The sequence below is a fragment of the Sorex araneus genome, chromosome 10 (genome assembly GCF_027595985.1).
Source record: "Sorex araneus isolate mSorAra2 chromosome 10, mSorAra2.pri, whole genome shotgun sequence".
Taxonomy (NCBI): domain Eukaryota; kingdom Metazoa; phylum Chordata; class Mammalia; order Eulipotyphla; family Soricidae; genus Sorex; species Sorex araneus.
Window position 1 is genome coordinate 56,118,943 of NC_073311.1, and position 22,320 is coordinate 56,141,262.

General features: G+C 39.6%; 1 protein-coding gene across 3 annotated transcripts in view; it reads right to left on the reverse strand.

The window, feature by feature from the left end:
* Positions 1–22,320, reverse strand: part of EPS8 (epidermal growth factor receptor pathway substrate 8) — a 183,128-nt gene that overhangs the window by 87,231 nt on the left and 73,577 nt on the right. Inside the window, exon 1 of one of the 3 annotated variants that reach the window (XM_055118332.1) lies at positions 19,059–19,231. The exons of the other annotated variants lie outside the window; for them this stretch is intronic. The gene's annotated coding sequence lies outside the window, so the exon portion shown is untranslated. Of the gene's footprint in view, positions 1–19,058; positions 19,232–22,320 lie in introns of those variants that run through there. 3 annotated transcript variants of the gene reach the window in all.

Sequence of the window (22,320 nt, forward strand, 5' to 3'; positions counted from 1 at the left end):
GAGGGGGTGGATTAGAGTTCCCCCAAAGTTCCTTCCCACACTGCAAAGTCGCTGCCATACCTCCAGCTAGACTCCATCAACTCAGGACTGAACCTTACAGAGAAATTAACCTGCCCCAAATTCAGGTACACAGGTACTTATGACTGAAAACTCTAGGCCTTCTAAGAGATAAGATGGGCTACCTCGCCACACTTCCCTGTACTTTCGGAAACTTGGGCAGTCATGCCTACACCCCAAAGTACCACCCAGTTAAAAATTTAACTCCAGCTGTATTGCTCCGAGCAATAGCACAGTGGTAAGGTGTTTGCCTTGCATGCAGCAGACCCAGGTTCGATTCTTCTGTCCCTCTCAGAGAGTATCCTGCCTGCACGGCAAAGCCTGGCAAGCTGCTCGCAGCATATTTGATGTGCCAAAAACAGTAACAACAAGTCTCACAATGGAGACATTAATGGTGCCCACTCGAGCAAATTGATGAACAACGGGATGACAGTGCTACAGTGACAGTATTGCTCAGTTAAAAATTCTGGATTTCCTGGAGCATGCGGCCACATTCATGGCCTCATGACATCTCCAAATTCTACCACACTGATAATCCAGTAGTAGTACACCAAATTGGATGGGATGAAACACAGAAGCCTACCAACTCGACTAATAAAAAACATTAACACAGAAGGCTTAACTTGTAACAATATCTTAGTAATCCCTCAGACAAGGTCTCCATGGTATAACAATTTTCACTATGTTCTAAGGAAGTAATTTTTGATCATTCTGTTAGCAATGTATTGGTAACAAGCAATATTAAAAAAGTTATTGTGGGCCTGCTAATGTGAGGGCAGGCTTGAGGAGTTGGGGAAATTGGAGACAATGGTGGAGAAGGTGACAGCAGCAGTGAGATTGGTATTGGAATATTTAATGTCTGCAACAAGTCATCATGAGCAACTTTGTAAAACACGGTGTTTAAATAAAGTGTGGGCGAAATTATTCAGGATAATTAGGGGCTGAAGAGCTAGTATAGCAGGTAGGGTGTTTGCCTTACACCCAGACCAACTGAGTTTGGTCCCAGTCATCCCACACAGTCCCCTGGCACCACCAAGAGCAATTCCTAAGAGAAAAGCCAGGAGAAACACCTAAGCATTGCCAGGTGTGATCCCAAAACAAAACAAAAAAAAAAGAATCAAGATTCAGGATAATCATGAACCATCAAAAAAAAATTAAAAATAACAAATGAACACAAGCATTTTTGAAAGTGGCTTCAATGGTTCAGGATTGGTGCACAGAAACCTCTTTGTGCAAACACATCTACAAAAATAATTCTGAACAAATTATTTTTAAAATCATTTTTGCGGTAACAGTCTGAGTTTAAACAACACAAAACAGTAAAATGAATAAAATTCTAACTATAATGTCTTCAAGTTTAAAAGCCTGGACATGATGAACCAGAAAGTGAACAAAAAATACTGAACTACCATTCCACTTGGACAGAAATGGGGCTTTATTTTTTTACTAGCAACTTGTCCACATTGGGGCCTGTGTCAATTTATTTAAAAAATTTATTTTATTTTATATTTTTTTGGCCAGGAATTACATTCCTGGACTTCAGCACCTGGAATTGAAATGGAGCAAAACAACTCTCACTAGTGAATTAACAAGTGAAGGGCGGGTGTTTGGGTCAGCCAGGAAAGGGAGAACCACCAAAAATCTTTAAGAGTCTGGCTCACACTAGGTGGATTTTGATTTAAGAAGTTAAGATGAATTTATTCGGAGAAGTAGGCTCTTTGAGGTCAGAAGGAAGAGGCTACTTGAAGAGAAAATGAGCACAGGTGTGGGCCTGCCATATTTGCATGCATTTCTATTCCCATAGTCACATCTCCCAGCAACTGGGAAAATGACCTAACCGCCGAGGTAGGGACACCAGGGAGAAGTACGGTCTGAAATGTGTGGCTTGTGAAAAGAACAAGTTTATTTCAAAATATCCCTCCAAATTAATGGTAGCTCTTTATTAAATAAACCAGGTCCCATTTATTCACCAGAATCTATCTCCCCATAACAAGCCAGATGATGGAAACCCAGTGCCCTGGAAGAAGGAGCCCAGGGCCCGGCTCACAGCAGCCACAGCCAAGCGCTGCAGAGCACAGGTAGGCTTCCACGGCACCATTTGGCAGCCACAATTATAATTGCCTTCCATGTATTTAGCTGTTTTTAATTGTAGCACTAACCCCATGAGATAGAAGCCATTATTATCTCACTATATAGATGAGCTAAAGAGCTTAATAACATGCTCAGAATCCAAGGGCTACTAAGGCGCAGATATGGAATAAAATCGACAATTTTGCCACAGAGAGGAAAATAATGAAGAGAGCTTTTATTTTTGCCCTAAATCACAAAGCATATTACCAGAATTAAATGAACTGTTGCATATTGCCAATAACTTGTAACTACTTTTTACAAAATGACTTAACAATGAAGAAAGAAAAGGAACTGGATTCTGAGTTTTAAGACTTAAAGGCAGGAAATAATCTATTAGAATGATGAAAAGAGGCTACTTTCCCTCTAAACTCCTGGGAAATATACTCTCTCGGGAATATCAACAAATCATCATAAGAATGTGTGTTTTTTTCTAACATAATGTTACTTGATTTTGCTGATGAGAAATATGATGGGGGAATAAAAAAATGTAACTATTTTCAAGTCACTAAGCTAACTGTCAGAATAGTTTAAATAAGTCCTGTAAAATAACATCTGTTTGCTTCCTCAATCTACTACTTAAACCTGCTCAGAGGTTCCCCTCACCCTTCAGAAGGCACACTCTTCAATTGTGGAGCATTAATCTCCTGTGATCCAGCTACCTGTGAAGCTGCTTCTCATACCATCTCTGCCGTCCTGACACCTTCCAGCTCCCTCCCTCCTCCTGCCTTGCTCTCTAGACATCTTGCTTCCCTCCACTGTCGCGCACTGTAGCACTGTCATCCCGTTGTTCATCGATTTGCTCGAGTGGGCACCAGTAACGTCTCCATTGTGACTTGCTGTTACTGTTTTTGGCAAACTGAATAGCCACGGGTAGTTTGCCAGGCTCTGCCGTGTGGGCGGGATACTCTCGGTAGCTTGCCAGGCTTTCCAAGAGGGACAAAGGAATCAAAGCTGGGTCAGCCACGTGCAAGGCAAACGCCCTACCCACTGAGCTATCGCTTCATGGAGTGGAAAAATCCATCTCTCTCAAGACACCTTTCGCCTTTCCAACTCTAATCCCTGTCCAAGAGTGTGTAAGCGCTAACAAACCCCAATCCATTGGCTTGAGACTTGCAGGACACGCCATGAGAATCCCCTAGAGCTGAACCTGATTCAGGTTTGCTCTGAGAAGAGAAGAAATACAGAGCACCATAGTCTACGCCGTTCCTTGCCTTTGCCAATACGACTCCTTATTCGGTGTCCTTGGATGTGTCATTGAAACTCGTGGGTTCCCAATTAGTGCCCATTAAGCTGGAAATTTGGCCATTTCCAAAAGTTCTCTGCAGTCTCAAAGTTCAGTGCATCGGCTCAGCGACAAAGGACCGCTCATTATATCAGTGACCTGCTTCCTGTTACAGAAATTTGCCGGTACAGACCACCCAGCAGAAACAAAAGCAGAGGAGAAAAGCATCTATTTTCCCACTTGTGGAGGGTGGAGAAATTACATAAGCAATTGAGGACCAGCTGTACACGACTCTCATAAACGCCAAGTCGGCTCGAAAAGAAAGCATGTGACAGGAGGAACTCTGTCCTTTGTTGGGAAAGGGGGGAAAACAATTTGGCTGCTTCTCATCCCTGGGAACAGATAGCTCAGAATAGCATGCTCAAACTAGTAAATGCAAGATGAATTTACAAGAATGTTTACAAGAGCCATGGCGAATCTCAACGGCTGTCACCTTGGGAAAAACCAGTTATGCCAAGAGTCACATGGCTGCTTCCCTGACATGAAGGAAATAGGATTAAATGAAGAGGGGCACAGTCCTGTAGTGGTTAGAGGGGGCAAGACGAACAGTCAGAGACTCCAGCTGATGAAGCCAATGCTAAGATAAACCTGAGGAAAGAGAGCAACTATCAATCCACTGATGGGAGAAGGCAAGGATCCCAGCACAGGTCTTAACCCTCACAGAGACTATCCCCACAGACCATGGGAACTTAACGACAGGGGCTAATTCTTAAGGAACAAAGACTGCATGACTGCAGCGCCCCAGAGGAAGGTAAGTGTGATCAGAAGGCAAAATCCTACCATCCGAAGACCACTCTCCCATTCTCCCAAATATCGCCACAGAGAAAAGATGTGTCGGAGTGCTGTTTTCAGAGATAGTGGAAATAGGTAAAACTTATTGAATAAATTCTTCCAATGCTTTTATGGTGGTCTGCAGTCCAGTAACAAAAATGCTATGAAGACAGAGAACTCTAATGTGAATCCATATTCTACTGCCCCCCTGTAAGTTTGGACAAATCTAATTTCTTTTTACAGAACTAGAAAATGAAAGTAGGATTAAGATGATGATGCACAAAAGCAGACTTCAGTCACTTTAACTTCTCAACAGCAGTCAGCTACTTTGTCTTCCTAAAAAAAAAAAAATATGTACACTTGGGGAGCAACAGAAAGATGTTTGCTTTAAATACTGCATCTACAAATGAAATTCACTGATGTAAAATCCCATTTTCAGTCAGTCAAATAGAACTCCAGAGAAATACAGGGTAATCAAAGTGAAGAATGTTACCACTGGTATACCTACTCCTACAATAGGAAATTCTTGAATTTTCCATTCAAGGCCCAGCATAATTGAACCCTAAATAATTTCTACAGTCTTACATACTGTCTCTAGCACTCCCACCTATGAATTTTTACCACCCAATCTCTCACCTGTCTATCAAGCACTAACAGCAGGCCTCTGTTACCCTAAATATTTCTCACATTGATCTATACCTCCCTTCTAGAAAATTTTTCAAATCTTCACTTTCTACCCCTTATTATAGTCTTCATGACCAACTCTACATTAGCATCTAGCCATCTGGCCATCTTTTATTATGATTAATACTTTTTAATGTAGATAAAGAAACACTGATTTAGTACTTTGCATCTCTCTCGATTTTGGTGACTAGTAGTAGATTTTGGCAAATAAATTCTTGCACTTAAGTTGTACTAGATTTGTATGCATATGTGTTAAAAGGATTTTAGAGTTTGGTGACGCCCAGATTTCCTCCCATCCCAAAAGTCACAGATTTTTAGTAACTTAAGTGTATATGATGACCAATACGAATTTCCTCTAACATTTATACACCTGACACTTGGTACAAATGCTTCCTACCTGGAGCAAAATTACTTTGAAAAATAGAAATGGATTTAGAAGACCAGAATTTGAAACTTTTTAAAGAATTTATGTAAATTTCCACAGTCAAACTTAGCTAAAGGTTTCAGTGCTGAGGGAGCAGAATGCCAAAGAAGGGACTGCTGTTTAGTGTGGTCATGTATCAATGATGATTTTTACATCTGACCCAAAAAGCAGAACTTTTGGTAAAAGTAAGCCTATTTATATCAAGAAGGTTCAGAACTGACTCAGAGGAAAAAGTATTATCCTCTGACTCACCAAGATCACTTCCTGAAACACCCAATGTTTTTCTTGGAAGGAAGTATTATATACAAGTGCCATTTTCTAACACTGATTAGACAAATTGAAGTCTCAAAGAAAATGAACAAAAGACATATGTTTTCCAAAGTCAACCAGATTTCCAAAGGAGGCCATTCATAAACTTAATATAAACTGGTCATTAAGGAGAAGACTTTAAATGCAGTCAACTACAGATAACCCTAGGTGCATCCTAATGAAAAAACCATTGACATGGACGCATATCTCTCTTTATACCATAATCTCTAACATGACAAAGTACTTGATGATTTAGTGCACAAAATTAACTATGCCTTTAGCTTCAAAACAGTCACTTTTGTTACAAGATAAATCTTTTCTCCTTCCTGAATATTTTGTGAGGTAAATAATATTTAGTTATAGACAATAAATGCCAAGTATTTTATGTGCCGAGTATTATTAAATGCTCTTGGGATACATAAGTTCAACTAACAATCCCAAGTTCTCTACTCTTATTTTCTTTATTTTAAAATGAGTGAACTGAGACACAGAGCAATGTGTCTCATTGTTTTAGTACTTTGCCTAATTCATAGTTAATACTAGTAATGTCTCAAACTTAGATAGGTCAATGTAAAAAAAACAATTCTCAATTTATATGTCACATGTGTGTCTGATTTCTAATTGCCAACCCACTGTGTGCTACTAGAACACAAGCACATACATACATAAGCACACATGATTACATATAGACAAATAAGGATAAGCACTGTACAATTATGTAAGCCATAATGACATTCATGTGTCCTTCATATACATCAGTCTATAAATTCAAACATGACTGTGATATCAATGGAATTTGAGAACCAATAACACCAAGAACAATTAAAACAATAACAATTACTCAGGTAAGCTTTTAAACATTGCATTGTCCAGATGCATTTCTGTCAATCTCACTTGTTTTTTAGTTCTAAAACATTGGAAACATCTCACAGAACTATAAAAACACCAAATAATACTGCCCTAGACACAGCCCCTGGGGAAGAAAAATACACATAACATTTCCTTCTTCAAAATAACAAGCAATTAAACTGAATCTTGCTGTTTGTTTCCTCTTGAGTAATCTACACTGGAAGAAGTTCAAACATCTGACTTTCACACTATTTTGCTTTCAATAGAAAGACCATCCTGTAATATGTCAAGTCAGCTAGTAAGATTTTAGTCCGACTTATAACTCATTCATTGACGTTCTTTAAATACTAAATGACTGCATATTTTTAATCTAAACACTTGAAAAAGAAACTCTGAGTTATCTAATGAGACTAAGTACTTGGAAAGAAATCACAGCACCCTGACCTTCTGATTATTAAGGGACAGTACAAAAAAGCCCATTTCAGAAGTTAAAGCCCTCAGAGGAGCATGTAAGGAAATAGAATTTCTGGTGCTGACACTACTCAGAGGTGCTAAAGGTCCAGAGAGGTGCTCCTGGAAGCCTGCCAGCTCAGTGTGATTTTAGGACCAAGAGAAAGTTACTTTGTTTCCTTAAAGTATAGCACTTACTCAAGTGACAGAGTGAATGAAATTCTCTCACTGAAATTAACTCCCTCTTTGGAACTGAGCACTTTCACCTTCAGAAATCACCTTTAAACCAGCAACACTCTGGTGGCAACATTATCTCATTAATATTTACATATGAACTATGAGATATAATGAGGGGACAGTAGAGCACATAAAGAAATTAGACAACTTCTTTTTTGAAAAAGCCAATAGAGAGACTGACAATCCTATTACTAAATTCTAATAGAGTAGCTATGGTAGCATTCAGGAAGGCAGAATAAAGGAGAAGCCAGGTGAACAAATTCAGAGTCTGCAACATTCATGCCCAGTTGTATTCTTAAAAAAAAAAAGAGACTATTATTTCTTTATTTTCTTTAAACTCCTAAAACGCCAAACAGAAACAGAAGATAATTTTGAAGATGGATGGGATGTACTGATGGTTACATCTCACTTTGAATTTTCTTGATGTCACTGAACTGTGTGCTTGAAGATTATTAAAATAGCACATTTTTATGGCATGTTTTAATAGAAAAACAACTGAGGAATGATAAACTCTAAAATGTCTACATAGGCCATCAGGTAAAGCTACCTGTTCTGTTGTATGGGAGTTAAGACTAGGGGGCGAGATTAATAGTTCAGCGGAGAGGGCACTGGCCTTGCATGCAGCCAACGCCAGGTTCAATGCTGTGCATTTCATATGGTCCCCTGAGCACCATCAGGAGTAATTCCTGAGTGCAGAGTGAGGAGTAACCCCTGAGCAATGCCTGGTGTGACTTTCCCTGCAAAAAAAAAAAAAACCTTCATAGCAGCTCCCTCTGTGAGATGTGCAGAAATATGAGAAAAATATCTGGCCCATTATGTACTTTCGGCCTCTCAGTGTCTGTGTTGCAATCCATAATGCCCAAAAACAGAGAGAGAGTATGGGGAATATTGTCTGCCATAGAGGCAGGGGGAGGGTGGGAAAGGGAGGGTATACCAGGGATATTGGTGGTGGGGAATGTGCACTGGTAGAGGGATGGGTGTTTGATCATTGTGTGATTGTAACCCAAACATGAAAGCTTATAACTATCTCACGGTGATTCAATAAAAATTTTTTTAAAAAGAAAAAAAGAAAAAATATCTGGGAAATGCACATTAGAACCACCCTTAAAATCCTGTGTATATGCAAAGACATGTATGTGTGCACTGATTTTTATTTGTAGCAAGATATACTTTAATATATTAAAGATCAAGAGATACAATCCTAATTAACAAAAGCAATAATGAGGAGATGAAGGAGGAGGAGGAGGAGGGAGGAGAGGAGAAGGAGGAGGGGGAGGAGAGGAGAAGGAAGGAAGGGGGAAGGGAGGAGGGGGAGGAGGAGGGGGGAGGACTGTGGAGGAGGAGGAGCACTGGTTCGATGTTTGACCATTTTATATTGGAGTCCTGCTCTAACATTATCCTCAGAACTGCCTAAAAATAATTTCTCCCTGATCCTTCATCTTATCATTTGTAAAAAGAGTAAGGGATCCACTCTCTACCTCAGCAGACCTCATAGTATATCCACACGTCAAAATAAGAGAATGGCTACAGAAAATTACTATTAAAATATAAATTTATTTGAAGCTGATATTCTCACTAATGAATCATTTGGCTTATGAAATGATGAAAAGGATTTTTTTATTTTTCTGCAATATTTTTTTGCAAATTTATATAATCTAAAATTCAAACTGTGAAATAACTATCTACTGAACAAAATAAAATAGATCAGTATTCATAAGAAGGTAAATATATAGTTATATACGTATACATATTGAATACATATTGAATTATTCATTAAAAGGGCTTCTAAGGTCAACTTTTAAAATGAAAATAAATTATTCATATTTTACAGTCAGTCTGTTATTGTCATATCAAATATCAATAGTAATTACAAACTGATGTTATCAAGGAGTGTTAAGCCTCAAAAAGCAAAGAAAAGGGCTCGAGCAATAGTACAGCATGGAGCCAACCTGGGTTCAATCCCCAACATCCCCAGTAATCCCTCAAACACCACCAGGAGTATTTCCTGAGCACAAAGCCAGGAGTAATCCCTGAACTTACTCAAGGAGTGGCCTTGAGTATACCATCAATGTATATTACTCCCACTCCCAAAACAGGACAGAGAAACACATGTATAATTTTAAGACTTAGCATCACCTTGATGTGGGTTACTTTTTTTTTGGTGGTGGTGGTGGGGGGGTGTCTGGGTGTCTGTTTGTTTTTGAGCCAAAGCCTGTGGCACTCAGGGCCAGTCCTGGTACTACCTGGGGGATCATATGAGGTGCCAGGAATTGAACCTGGGCTACCCCATGTAAGACATGTCCCCTGCCCACTAGACCAACTTTATATGTTACAGCAAACCAATTGTTCACTACAGCGATTATAATTACCCCTATTCCTAGAAGTTGCTGAGTGGCACTATATTGTTAGTAACCAGAATACTTACGAACTTGCTTAAAATAAAGAGTGGGAAGTTTCCCATCTGCCCCAGGACTACCAATCCCCTCTCAATACACCCACTGAAATCCTGAGATTATCTCAACCTGGGAGGAGTCGCTTTACTCAGTGATCAAAACCGACAACTACAGGTCACTTTCCTCACCAACAGGCAACATTACTTTTCATCTTCCTTTTTTCTTTTTAATGTTTGTTTTGGTTTGGGGGCCACACCCATCAGTGGCTCTACGTGCAAGGATCACTCTTGGTGGGGCTCAGGGACCATACTTGATGTCGGGGTTTGAACCTGGGTTGGTCCTGTGCAAGCCAAAAGCCCCAGCAGTATTTTTTCTTAAGGAAAGAATTATTAGAAAATCCCTCCCAAATCATGTTAAATCCCTGGTAATCTGATACTACTAAAGTTCACACTTAAATAAGATACACAAAGTTATCATCATTAAATTTGCTTTCAGTCAACTACGCATGTGCTATCTTTTCCCACTTATCAGCCATTTCTTAACTCAGGAGTAACGTTAAAGAACCCTGGTATGTTTTTCTTTCCTCCTATCTCTAATTGCTATCTGCCTTCCAACCCAAACTGATTCTTTCCTTCATGGTCATAAATCCCCGTTCGCCTACACTTTGTGATGTGCATCTCATAAAATCATTCCTCCATGGCGCCGACAGCTTTTGCAGGCTTGGGAAATTTATATCCCTATCTTTCTTCCCCATCTACTTTCTGAATTCATCCCTGTGTACCAACAGGTAAGTGAAAAATATCTCCAGTTATAATTTTGAATAGGAAGTTCCTCAAACAGGAGGTACTTGAGACCTTAACTTTGAGATTAAACCTCTAAGCCTATGGTGACCCGGAGACCCAGAATCTGACAGAACCCCCTCCCCTGTGCTGCTGTTCTTCAGAGACGTGACCATGCTCACTCCACCACATGGACTCTGTAGGAATAATTTTCGTTCCACTACCTTTAATGAATTGCATTACTTTCTTCCCGGGATCAGATTCAAAACACTTGACAAGCAGCTCAAACTGTTCGTTCAGATACTCTGAACAAAAGTATCTTTCGTTCAGAGCATGAAGATCCAGGCAAACCGGGCTGTCTGTGGCCCACGAGGTGACCTGGAATTACCATCAATCTGTGTCCCTGAGTGTGTCCAGGGAGGCATCAGAGGGAGGGCAGTAAGTTCAGCCTGCAGCTCAGATACTCACTGGGCAATGTCCGTTCGATAACTCTTGCTTGGATGGGCTCACTAGGCGTAGGCAGGGATTCTGTGCAGAAAGCTGGATTCTCCATGATAAACCACACATTCATTCCTGTCTTCCGAGTTGTTAGAGGAGAGGCAATTGGCTCTCCTGGTTTTCCTTTGATTACGGGAAGCTCTCTACATCCTCGTGGCTTAACACATTGTCTGGAAGCATTAGTCTCTCAGTCTTTGCCTGCCCAACTCCTGAATCCCATCTTAACTGACTCCTCCCAGGGAACCTGTTTTCACAGCATTCTGAAATCATACGAAAACTTTACAACTAGATATATGGCACAAAATCTGCTTAATTTAAAAAAAAAATAAATAAAAACTTTAAAAATTAACTGCTGAGGCCAGAGTAGGTAGAGTGTTTGCCTTGCACGCAGCCGACCCGGGTTCGATTCCCCACATCCCATATGGTCTCCCAAGCATCGCCAGGAGTAATTCCTGAGCACCGAGCCAGGAATAACTCCTGAGCATCGCTGGGTGTGACCCAAAACAGCCAAAAAAAAAAAAAAAAGAAAGAAAGAAGGAAAAAAATTAACTGCCGCCTAGTATACTTATCAATGAAACAGACTTTTCTGTTTTGTAGTTAATATAGAAAATATTTTAAAGTTCATCTTTCCTTTTAACAATTGTTTTTAATGTTCAACTTGGAATTTTCCATTGTCACATTTTATTTATATTGCTACAGAAAATGTATCCAGAGGTCATCATATGCAAATTTTAATAAAATCATACAATGAACAAAGTCTGTACCACTGTTATCCCATTGTTCATCAATTTGCTCGACTGGGCACCAGTAATATCTCCATTATGCTACAATTAACGTTTTTATGTGCACAACTTCAGTGTCTCATTTTAAATACTAGCTAAAGTTACTAGAAATGTCCATCTCTAATATCAATATAATGTTTTGTTGTTGTTTGATTTGGGGATATGCCCAGTGGTGTTCAGGGCTGACTTGTATTCAGGGATCACTCCTGGTGGGGCGTAGGGGACCGTATGTGGTTCCAGAGACCAAGTCATGGACAGCTGCTTATACAATAAGCACCTCAGCCCCCAAATTATCGCTCCAGTCCTATAAAACTATTATTAGTTTTGGCTTTGAAGCCACACCCAGCAGTACTCAGGATTTTCTGCTGATAAATTTTCTCTAGCACTTTCGTATGTGCAGACTCAAACATAAATCCCACTTCCTATTAAATATAAAATTTTAGACTTACTCTCTAAAACCCTACTTTCTTCATTTATACAATAGTTAGAAGATCTTTCAAGAGAATAAGAAATAAATCAAAATCATATAAAGCCCTATAAAAATATGATACTTCATAAATATCCATTTTTTTCACAAGTGCAGTGGTGGCAGAAGAAGAGAGAGGTGTTTGGAACATGGGACAGATACCAGCTTCTGTGACCCAATCTGATTTCTAAAAACAACAAGGCTAATCTGCTTTTGCTCCTTGGTTTATCCTTCAGGTCAGGGGTAACAAACTTTTCAAAACCATCAAGGGTCTAAATGTTTGGGGTTTCTGGAACACCAATTATAATCTCCATTTTTGCTTCGTTGAAAGCCTACCGAACATGTCAAATAATGGGTTTTGGCTTAATGAGAAAAAACAGCCCACTGGTCACAGTTTGCTGCCCCTGACATTAAGTTCCTAAACGCTCATCAATTCCACTCTTCCTCAACCTATTAGCTGTATAATTGGCTCTTAAGAAACCTTCAGTTTACAAATCCTGACTAAGCTCTGGCCCTGGGAAGTAAACTACTCACCAAAGTAAAAGTAGCACATCATCCTGTATTAAACTAGTGCTAGCTGAAGCTCCTTTCTGAGAATCGATTGTTTATAATCAAAGCAATCAACTTTTCCAACCCCTTTTTCATTCCTTCAACACTTAGGTCCTCTGGGGTTAAAAAAGTAGAAGCAGAATGGGTTAAGGCTTGGAGTTAGGAGGATGTAACAATCTCTCTCTGGGATTAGCCACCTTGATGCATTCTTTTGGATTTGACTGGAGCGAGACAGGGCCTTTGTGCTAAGGATCCCGGGGCCCTGGCTGGCCACATCTGGTCATGGACCTTGCACAATGGGAGCTTCTCCTGGACCTATAGTCACCTTTCTCTTTATCATAAAAAACGCACCCCTAATGATGTTTTCCCCCATTTATTTGAACGTGTATGTTAGGTATCTTCAGCTGCACATGAATCCCTCTTCCCAACACAAATACGCATAATCTTTCTTGGGAAGATGCCTAAATAAGCATAGAATGTGCTGTCAGTCTAACTTTACCAGATGCCACTTCTTCTTTTTGAAGCTTTCTCTACTTCCTGTGCTGGCTTTCCAACCATTTTCAAAAATTGAATAATATATTCTATTATTCTTGTGATTCGGGGGCAACTAATTTTTTGAACATACAGCTGAAGATTCCCAGCTGCTCATGCTCCACAATCACTTCTCAGCTTTCAATACTGACTTTTTATAATAGCTTCCCACAAAATCATTTTTTATTCCTAATTCAGCTCACCTCCTGATCATTGTTATTTTTTTCTCCCTTTCAATGTATAAGCCCCAAACAAAACAAAACAGAAACAAACAAAAAACCCTCTGAGTTAGGTTTCAGAATTTTTTCTATTATCTGCCTCTGAAGATCTGTGTATGTCTTAGGCTGATCATCAATTTCTAGATCACAGGGGTTAAAATACCAATTATGCCAACCAGACACAGTTAAGTACAAAGGAACATAACTGGAAGTTATTAATATATTATTTGAAATATATGCTAATAGACCACTATAATCAAAGGCCCAGAAGTCAAATATGATTTGAGAACTAATTCTGGCATTTATATTTATGAGGTTTGTGACATTGGGCAAGTAAACTAATCCCTCTAAGCCACATTTTCCTCATCTGTAAAGACATTAATGATGTCAACTCCATAGATTTTTCAGCGGATTGACATAATACATGCCAAGCAGATAACAGAGTGCCTAGATCATAGCAGAGTTCAAAAACAAAAGTTAAACATAATTATTATTTATTAGTAATTATTATTATTAAGGTCAAAATACATGTTATCTTAAGAGGCCACAGGCATCTCTGTTTACTTCTCAGTCCCTACTTGCTTAGTGATCTCTCCTCTCATTTTACCAGGTAAATTTATGTCCTTTAAGCAACACTGGTTTGCTGCTGTATTTCTCCTTATAGAAACCATTCAATACCTTTCTCTGTTAGAAAAGGGAGGAGGAGGAAATGAAGGAACAGTAACAAGAGAACCAAAAGTTCACACTCTGTATTTTATCATTAGGAAGTCAGTTCTGTTGTAATGTGATTTATACATTCCTAAAAATCATGATGCAATGTACAATCATAGGAATAAATCACAGGGTTTATAAAAAAAATGGGATTAGAAGTTCATTACTCAAAGGTTCTATGAGTGAAATTTCTTTTCTGAAACAGAAAAGAATGGTTGGTTTTTATATTATTATTTTACATTTTACATACGTAATGGCTGAGAAATAAATTTAAAGTGTTAAGAAAGATGGAGGCCAAGAGACAAGAGTTAGTGGTGAAGCACATGACTCCATGTGGGCCCTGCATGCAGTCCCCATACCTAAAAAAACAAATAAGCAACAAAAAACTATAATAAAACACTGTACTTTAAAAAAGAATCTGCTTTCTGCTTGTAGAACTGACTGCCTAAAGATTTACAGCTCAGTTTGGCTAGGTGACTGACATTTCCTGCATTCACCTATTTCTCAGACAAAAGTCACAAATGACAAAGGAGAAATTTCTATTAAACTCCAACTGTGTGCTAATATTTCCATTAAGCTCAAACTGGGTGCTAATATCAAATCATGTATCAAATTTATTTTCAAAGTATTACAGCAAAACTGACTACATGTATTCCTAGACTACGATGAGCCCAGGAGAAATGTCCTCTGACTCAGAAGTGTGGTCACTATCTACAAAGCCTCTGTCACTCATTACTCTTCAATTTCCTCCCAGCCTAAGGCCTAGACCAAGAAAGAGTCATTCTTACCTTGTCAGTATTGTGACACATGATCAAAAATATATGTAGCTACATCACTGATTGCTTCTTCAGATTTCCCAGCTGAGAATTACTCTGATTTAGTCCATCACCCCATACTTGATCATATCTCTGTTTGATTCCCCAGTCCCCAAATGTCCCTTCAAAGAGGAGCAAAATATCCGGAGGCCAATAACTGACAGTCATGACATTCCATGTTTTTTGTTTGTCTTAGGATCACACCTGTAGTGCTTACTCATGGCTCTGTGCTCAGGAATCATTTCAGAAAACTTGGGGGACCATATATGGTGTCAGGGATCGAATGTGGGTTGGCTGCATGCAAAGCAAATGCCCTACCCACCAGACTGTCTCTCTGGTCCCCCCCATGACATTCTATTTATTCCATCACAAAATGTTTATGATGAGCATCTATTGAATACAAGGCAATGGAGATGAAATCAGATCCAACACATCACCAGAGATCAAGGCTAGCCTCAGCAAATCACCAAAAGTCTATCAATTTTCTATAGAAGTATAAAATATTATATAACATCTAAAAACAACTAAGATGATACGTGGAACAACTTAGGAAAGGTGCATTAATATAAGAGATTACTTTTCATTGAAATCTTTGAAAGGGGGAAATAGTTTAGTGGGGTAATTCACAGACCTTAAGTAAAAGATAAATTATACATAGGAAGGAGACAATTCCTAACTGTGGTAAGAGTAAAGGAAAGAATGGGACATGGGAGGCACAAAAAATAAAGACCAATAAGCTTAGACTATAAATATGACTACAAATGATGTCAAATAGCAGACTTTTAATTTTATATGCTGTGGAGTGGGGAAGTGGAGATTTTTTAAGCAAAGGAGTGTAACACCAATTATGAATGGACCAAAGAAAGCCCAATAGATTGTCACAAATCCCGACTGAATAAGTTAAGAAACTCCATTCAGCGTCCTTGGAACGCCAGGCCTGAGCAGCAGGAAGGCTTTCCCCAGCTACAATTCCAGGCTTTGTGTTCAGGATTGATATTCACAGCTCTACCTAATGGACACAAACTGTGTCAGTTACTTTGGCAAATAAATTAGTGAAATAAAAGTTATCTGCAAAAATGTCACTTGAAAACTTAAAAAAAATTATGGTGAGAAAAAATACAAGAATACACCTCCAATGTTTTAGAGTTTATCTTTAGGATCATATAAATGGATTGTCTCTAAGTATCTGACAGGATGTAGCTTTAGTACTTAAGAAAATGTGTATCAATTTTTCTAAAAGCAAAGTTTTCTTGGACAATTCATAAGAGACCCAGGACACGCTTAAGAAATAAATGTATTTAGCTCAGGTTTTACTTTAACAAGTATAAATTTTACAAGTTGCTTTAATATTGCCTAAATGTATGGGGGCGGGGAGACCACAAATTTTTCTAGTCAAATACCCCAAGTTTTGCTACAAGTCTGTACACAGATAGGGTTTGGTTTTATTTTGGCACACCAAGCAGTGCTCAGGGATTACTTCTGGCTCTGCACTCGGATCACACCTGGCAGGGTTCATTTTATGTGGTACTGCGTATTGAACCTGAGCTGGCCACATGCAAAACAAGTCGCCCGACCCTCTGTATTATCCCTCCAACCCAAGAAAATTATTGAGTAAAACAGCAATAATTTTTGTAAAGCTGAAAAATCCATTTTCACATGTCCCACAAAACCATGTACACAAACATACTCTAAAATATGAAAGAATTTCTTAAATTTGGATTATAGGGTACACCTTGTTGTTTAAAAAAGTGGTAATTTCTCATGTAATCTACACAAAAAAATTTTTAAGCAATCCAAACAAACTAGTATTTGAAATTCTAAGATAAAATGAGCAGACGTGTATCCTTGAAGCTGTATTTTTTTTGTTAGTGGTGGTGGGGTAGAGGTGGTTTGGGGCTCAGAGAACATACTGAGGAATTTTAAGTCACTTGGGCATGCTGGTTCCATGCCAGGACCCAGCCAAGTAGTGTTGTTCTGCACCAGCAGTGCTGGGAGTCAGTAGTACCATACTGGTGGGGGTTGGGGGAGACTGAGTATCAAACCCAGGCTCTTGAGTATGGCAAGGCATGGGCCACTGAGCCCTAAGTTCTCCCCCAGTCCCACTATATCCACTGAATTAGTCACACAAAATCTCACTGAAAAATAAGAAGAAAACCTCTCCACAGTGTCAAAATTATTTACATAGAACATGAAGCAAAATAACTTGCCTGGCTGTCACAGTCATCTCTCATATGTGATTTACTTAACCTGAAAAAACTGTTTCCAAATCTTTCTGCTGAAAAAGCAGAAACTTCTCTGAAAACACTCCATGTAAATTAGGTCTAAGGACATCTACCTTAAGTTCAGAGTAAGTGGATCAAAGGACAAAATGTTTCACATACTGTTCTCAGACATATGTGAGACTTCTCAACATGATATGGATATTTACCTTGGAATTTGCCCTGTAAACCTGACCAACACTTTCAGCAAGATTAAGAACAAAATATTGAATGTAATCAAAGTAAAGTGAAAGTAAAGTGAAATTTATCAGTTATACAGGCAGGGTGGGGGACTGGGGATGTGGGGTGGCGGGGGGGGGGAGCTATACTGTGATTCTTGGTGGTGGAATATGTGCACTGGTGAAGGGATGGGTGTTCGAGCATTGTATAACTGAGACTTAAACCTGAAAGCTTTGTAACTTTCCACATGGTGATTCAATAAAAGAATAATAATAATAAAAAAAGAATTAAAAGGTTGGGGCCAGAGCAATAGTATAGTGGGTAGGGCAATTTGCCTTGCTTGCAGTTGATCTGGGTTCGATCCTCAGCACCCGATATGGTTCCTTGAACACTGCCTGGAGTGGTCACTGGGTCCAGCTCAAGAGCCAGACTATGCCCTGGGCACTGCCAGGTATGGACCCCTCCAAAAAAGAATAAAAATCAATATCAAAGACCCTCACCTATTTATGCTTTAAAGCTGCATAAGATACTTAGATGAAGAGTTAAACTCTGTCAGTTGATAATGCTCTTTATGGTACTTTATGTTATTTATATTTAATAAATAACAGATACATTATAGAAAACATAATCGACAGAACCAAGAATGTATTTCAAAAGAACCACTATAGTCATAACCACAGCACCTAAGCGCAAGAGTGATTTTGCTTTTCCAGTACCAGTAATAGAACCATTTATTTACTTTTGTTCTCCAGTATACTGTGACACAATATTAGTGCCTATTTATTTTGAATAGAATAAATTTTGAACTTACAGTTAATTATTACTAACAGAATACCAAAAGATCTCCTCCTGAATAGAATTAAATGTAACAAGAAATTGATAAGAGCTACAAAGATCTCCATGTATGAATTAGAAATTATATCTGTCACTGAACTCAACTTTCATATTTAAAATATAATTATAAAATCGAATTTTTGAAAGAGTTGCTCTATAAAAACTTCCATTAATTGACTGTTTAAACATTTACAAGTTCCATTAATATAGATGGGCTTTAAAAAAGAAAAAAAAAACTTCAAATACACATATTCACTATATTTTAGGTCCCAAGAAAAATGTTTACACAGAAATTTGGCAGTGTTAAGTCCGTGGATTCAAAGCCAATAACAACTGAGAAGGCTAAACTTGGTCGATAATTAAATTTTCATAGTACAACTAACATTATGTAAACAATCCGAAGTATCTAGTATTTATAGGATAATCACAATATTTTGCATATTAGATTAATTTAAAATTAATTTTAATGTATGAAGCCCTGGGTATAATTCCAGGCCCCTATACCAAAAATAATTTTAAGAAACATGATATATTATGTCTGAGCTTTGTCAACTTTTAATAGTCAACATTTCCTTTTTTTTGCTATAACTCAGGAGGAAAAAGCATTCTCTTCCACACTTTGGTAGAAGGGAAGGAAGGTTTCTAAGTTCCATCTCCACAGGCAGAGTCCAGAAGGCAAAGAGGCAGAATCCTAAGACACCAATTTCACCAAATTCACAATTCACAATGGAAACTGAAAATAATGGGAGTAAAGGTATTTCTATATATTTCAAGGTACACAAATAATTCCTGTATTAATATTGCCTTTGAGTCTTCCTTAGCAGAGAAAACAAATCGTAGCTCCAACTTACCTAGCCACGCAAACCCAGCAGAGTCCCTCTCCGGGATCTTCCAGGGAAGAATGAGAGGACATTCCTCTCACTTCACTCTGTGGGAGCCAAATGACCTTTGGCTCATCAGCAGAAAGGGAGGGACTTGCTCAGTTTCTCCGGCCTCCTCAGTTCCAGCATTGTAATAGACTGAACAAAGTTTCTCCTCTGGTTTCTCTAGGGCGTTCACTGACTTCCTCTTGGGAAGCAAGTCAACAGCCACTAGCACACTCACAACCCTTCCTACAGGGACGACGCAAGCTATGAGTGGCATGAGCAGTAAGGATCAACGCCCACGGAGGAGCAGGTACTATCCGATCTGGATTGAGCCCCGTCCCAAAGACCCTATTATTAGTCCCATTTTAAAGAGGGGGAACCTGAGGAATAGAGGTTAATCAGTAACTTGTCACAATTCTGAAAGCAACATGTGGTCAATCGAAATACATGCAGAAAAAAAGAAAAAGAATCAAATAGAATGAGAAAGGTAAAATGCATAAGGGTTCTAAATCAACGTTAAAATGGTGAGCACAAAGAGGGACACCGATGCCTGTGGTTGCCAGGAGCCTCCCTGGAGTCGAGCTGTGTAGGTCTGACTGGACTCGGGGAGAAGATGCCCCTCCAGGAAAAGCTGCCAGAAGGAGCAGCTCTCGGGGGAGCACAGCTGGGTGAGATTTCTGACCCCGTGTTTCTAAATACTAGATTCAGCCAGAGCAAGTGTGTGTGGCAGCCTTGATCTCGAGGCAAACATGGGCATAAAGTGGTCCCGTGGCTCTGCCGTGAAACCACAGCCACGCAGCCTACAGAAGGCTGCATCCCCTCTTCAAAACTGGGGCTTCAGTGGATCGTCTCTGACCCTCTGAAAGCAAGGGCAGTGGCAATACTCCAACCAAAAATTAAAACCCTCAGACACGAGTCTGGAAATTTAAATATTATTTGCAGAAGAAATCTAAAGAAATAAGTTTGAACCTTGGACTAGTGCTATCCCTAGAGCACCTGGGAGAAAACAAGCGCAAAACCACTTTAAAGAAACATTCCATAAGCCAGGTCACCAGGAATAGCTCCATGTTAGTAAAAACAAAACTAAACATCAATAACAACAGCAAAAACAATCTCCACTGAAGATGAGTTTTTAACTCACTTACATGAGAAAACTTATTTACTGGAATAGCATTATAACAAACAGATAAAGATGCACCCCCAAGCTTATAAATATTAAAGAGGTGGATAAAGAAAATAGCACTATGAAAAGAAAGGAAACTGAACAAGACAGGTAGTTTTTACCAAAACCAAAAGGAATTCATGAGCACAGGTAACAGCCACTTACCTGCATAGCACACCTGGAGTATTTAACATGTTTTCTTAACTTTTACAGGAGATACATCACTATGGAGAGGGGCCAAGAGATAGCACAGTGATGAACAAGCTTGCCTCATACCTAGCCAACCTGGATCCAAGCCTGGCGTTTTATAAGGGCCCCTAAACTCCGCCCAAAGTGATGCCTGAGCACAGAACCAAGAGTAAACTCTGAGTACCAAGTGTGGCTCAAAAACAAAACAAGGGTTTAAAGACCTATGAACAAAGCAGTAATCAACGTGATACATTGATTATCTGCCAGGATCAATTCCACAATAACTTTCCTTTTCTTCCATCTCACAGGCTCCCAACCATTTAGCCCTGCAATTTCTTATTTCTGGAAATCCTGATCCCTGCCCCAGGCCATTCTTAAACATCTTTATCAATCACCTCACAGACAGTAGCCGTGGCACGCACCTGACAGACTGATCCCCACTACGGCATGCCCCAGCTCCACCAAGAACCAACCAGCTGAGCATGGCATCACCTGGTCAGCAGCACTGTTGGCACTAAGTACAGGCAGTGTAGACAGCACTGACAAGTCAGACCCTGCCATCGGGTGCCACTGGGTGTCATTCCCAATACAAAATTGGAAAAAAAAAAAAAGGATGGGATGGCAACTGGACCGAGCCCCATAGACTCCCTCAGAGAAATGAAGGAATCTCTCCCTCAACTGTTGCAAGAGAGCCAGCAACAGCCGCAACTCTCAGCTCCCTGGAGAATGGCTCTAGAGCCGCGTCAGAAAAGCACAGGCTCCCGCCCCAGGTCAGCCAATGCCCAGCCTTAGGGCTCGAAAGACTGTTTCCCGGTCCACAGCTAAAGAGGGGGTGAAGGGTCTGCCAGCTTGAGAGCTGTCCACGGAGGCTCTTCACTGGGCCCGCCTGGCAGCCTGATGCGTGTCTTCCTAGTCCCTTGGAGGCTAATCCCAAGAGTACTTTCTAATAAACTTCCTGGACACAAATTTCCCGCTCCGAGTCTGTGCCCTGGGAAACCCAGACTGAGACAGAAGAGCATCAAAAGGGAGAAGAGGCAGGAGACAGGGCAGTGCTAACTAGAGGATGAAAGGAGTAATAAAGCCGTGACTCCAGCGGGGAGAATAAAGTGCTAACAGAATCCCTTCGCTGAGATGAGCAGGAATAATATGATCACAAAGTGCAAGGCAACGCTGTGACTGATCGTGGAACTTGAGAGCCCAAAAAGACCTTTGAGAATATCCCAATTCCAGCGTCTGTTATTTTTAATAGCTCTGAGTTCCAAGGATCTGTTAAATGCTAAATATGTTGTTTGGAAATAGAACTATTTATTCTATTCAAAATAGAATTATTAAACTAAAACAGTCACTTCCCTAATAATAACTTAACTGGTATAATATCCTCCTGTTGAACTAATAAAGTCCTTATAAACATTTTAGTTCTGAATTACTCGGAAAGAGAGTTTTTTAGATAGTTGTGTAAGATACTAGACTGGTACAGGCCGGTATATGACTAATCCTTGCTCAGAATACTCATAAAAACTACACTGACTAAAACACCACCATTCATATGCACATGGTTAAGTTCAGGGATTCATATGCACATGTGTTGATTCCCTTACACTTCTTAGCAGGGGAGTTTACCAGATGTAGCAAGAAGATACATCTGTATTTGGAATATGACTACTGCACATTTTGAAGGAAGTTGGAAACCACAGCTACCTACATGCAAAATTTACTGCTACTATGACCCTATATTACACAAATACAAGGGCACAGAAAAACTACAGAAAACTCTATCAGCTAAGGTCATGGAAGTCAAAATGACATGAGAGCACTCACATAAATCATTAGGGCACAAGCAGAACGGACCAGCAACGTTGCTATCCATTCATCTCGCACAGAAGCCAAACCTTACTC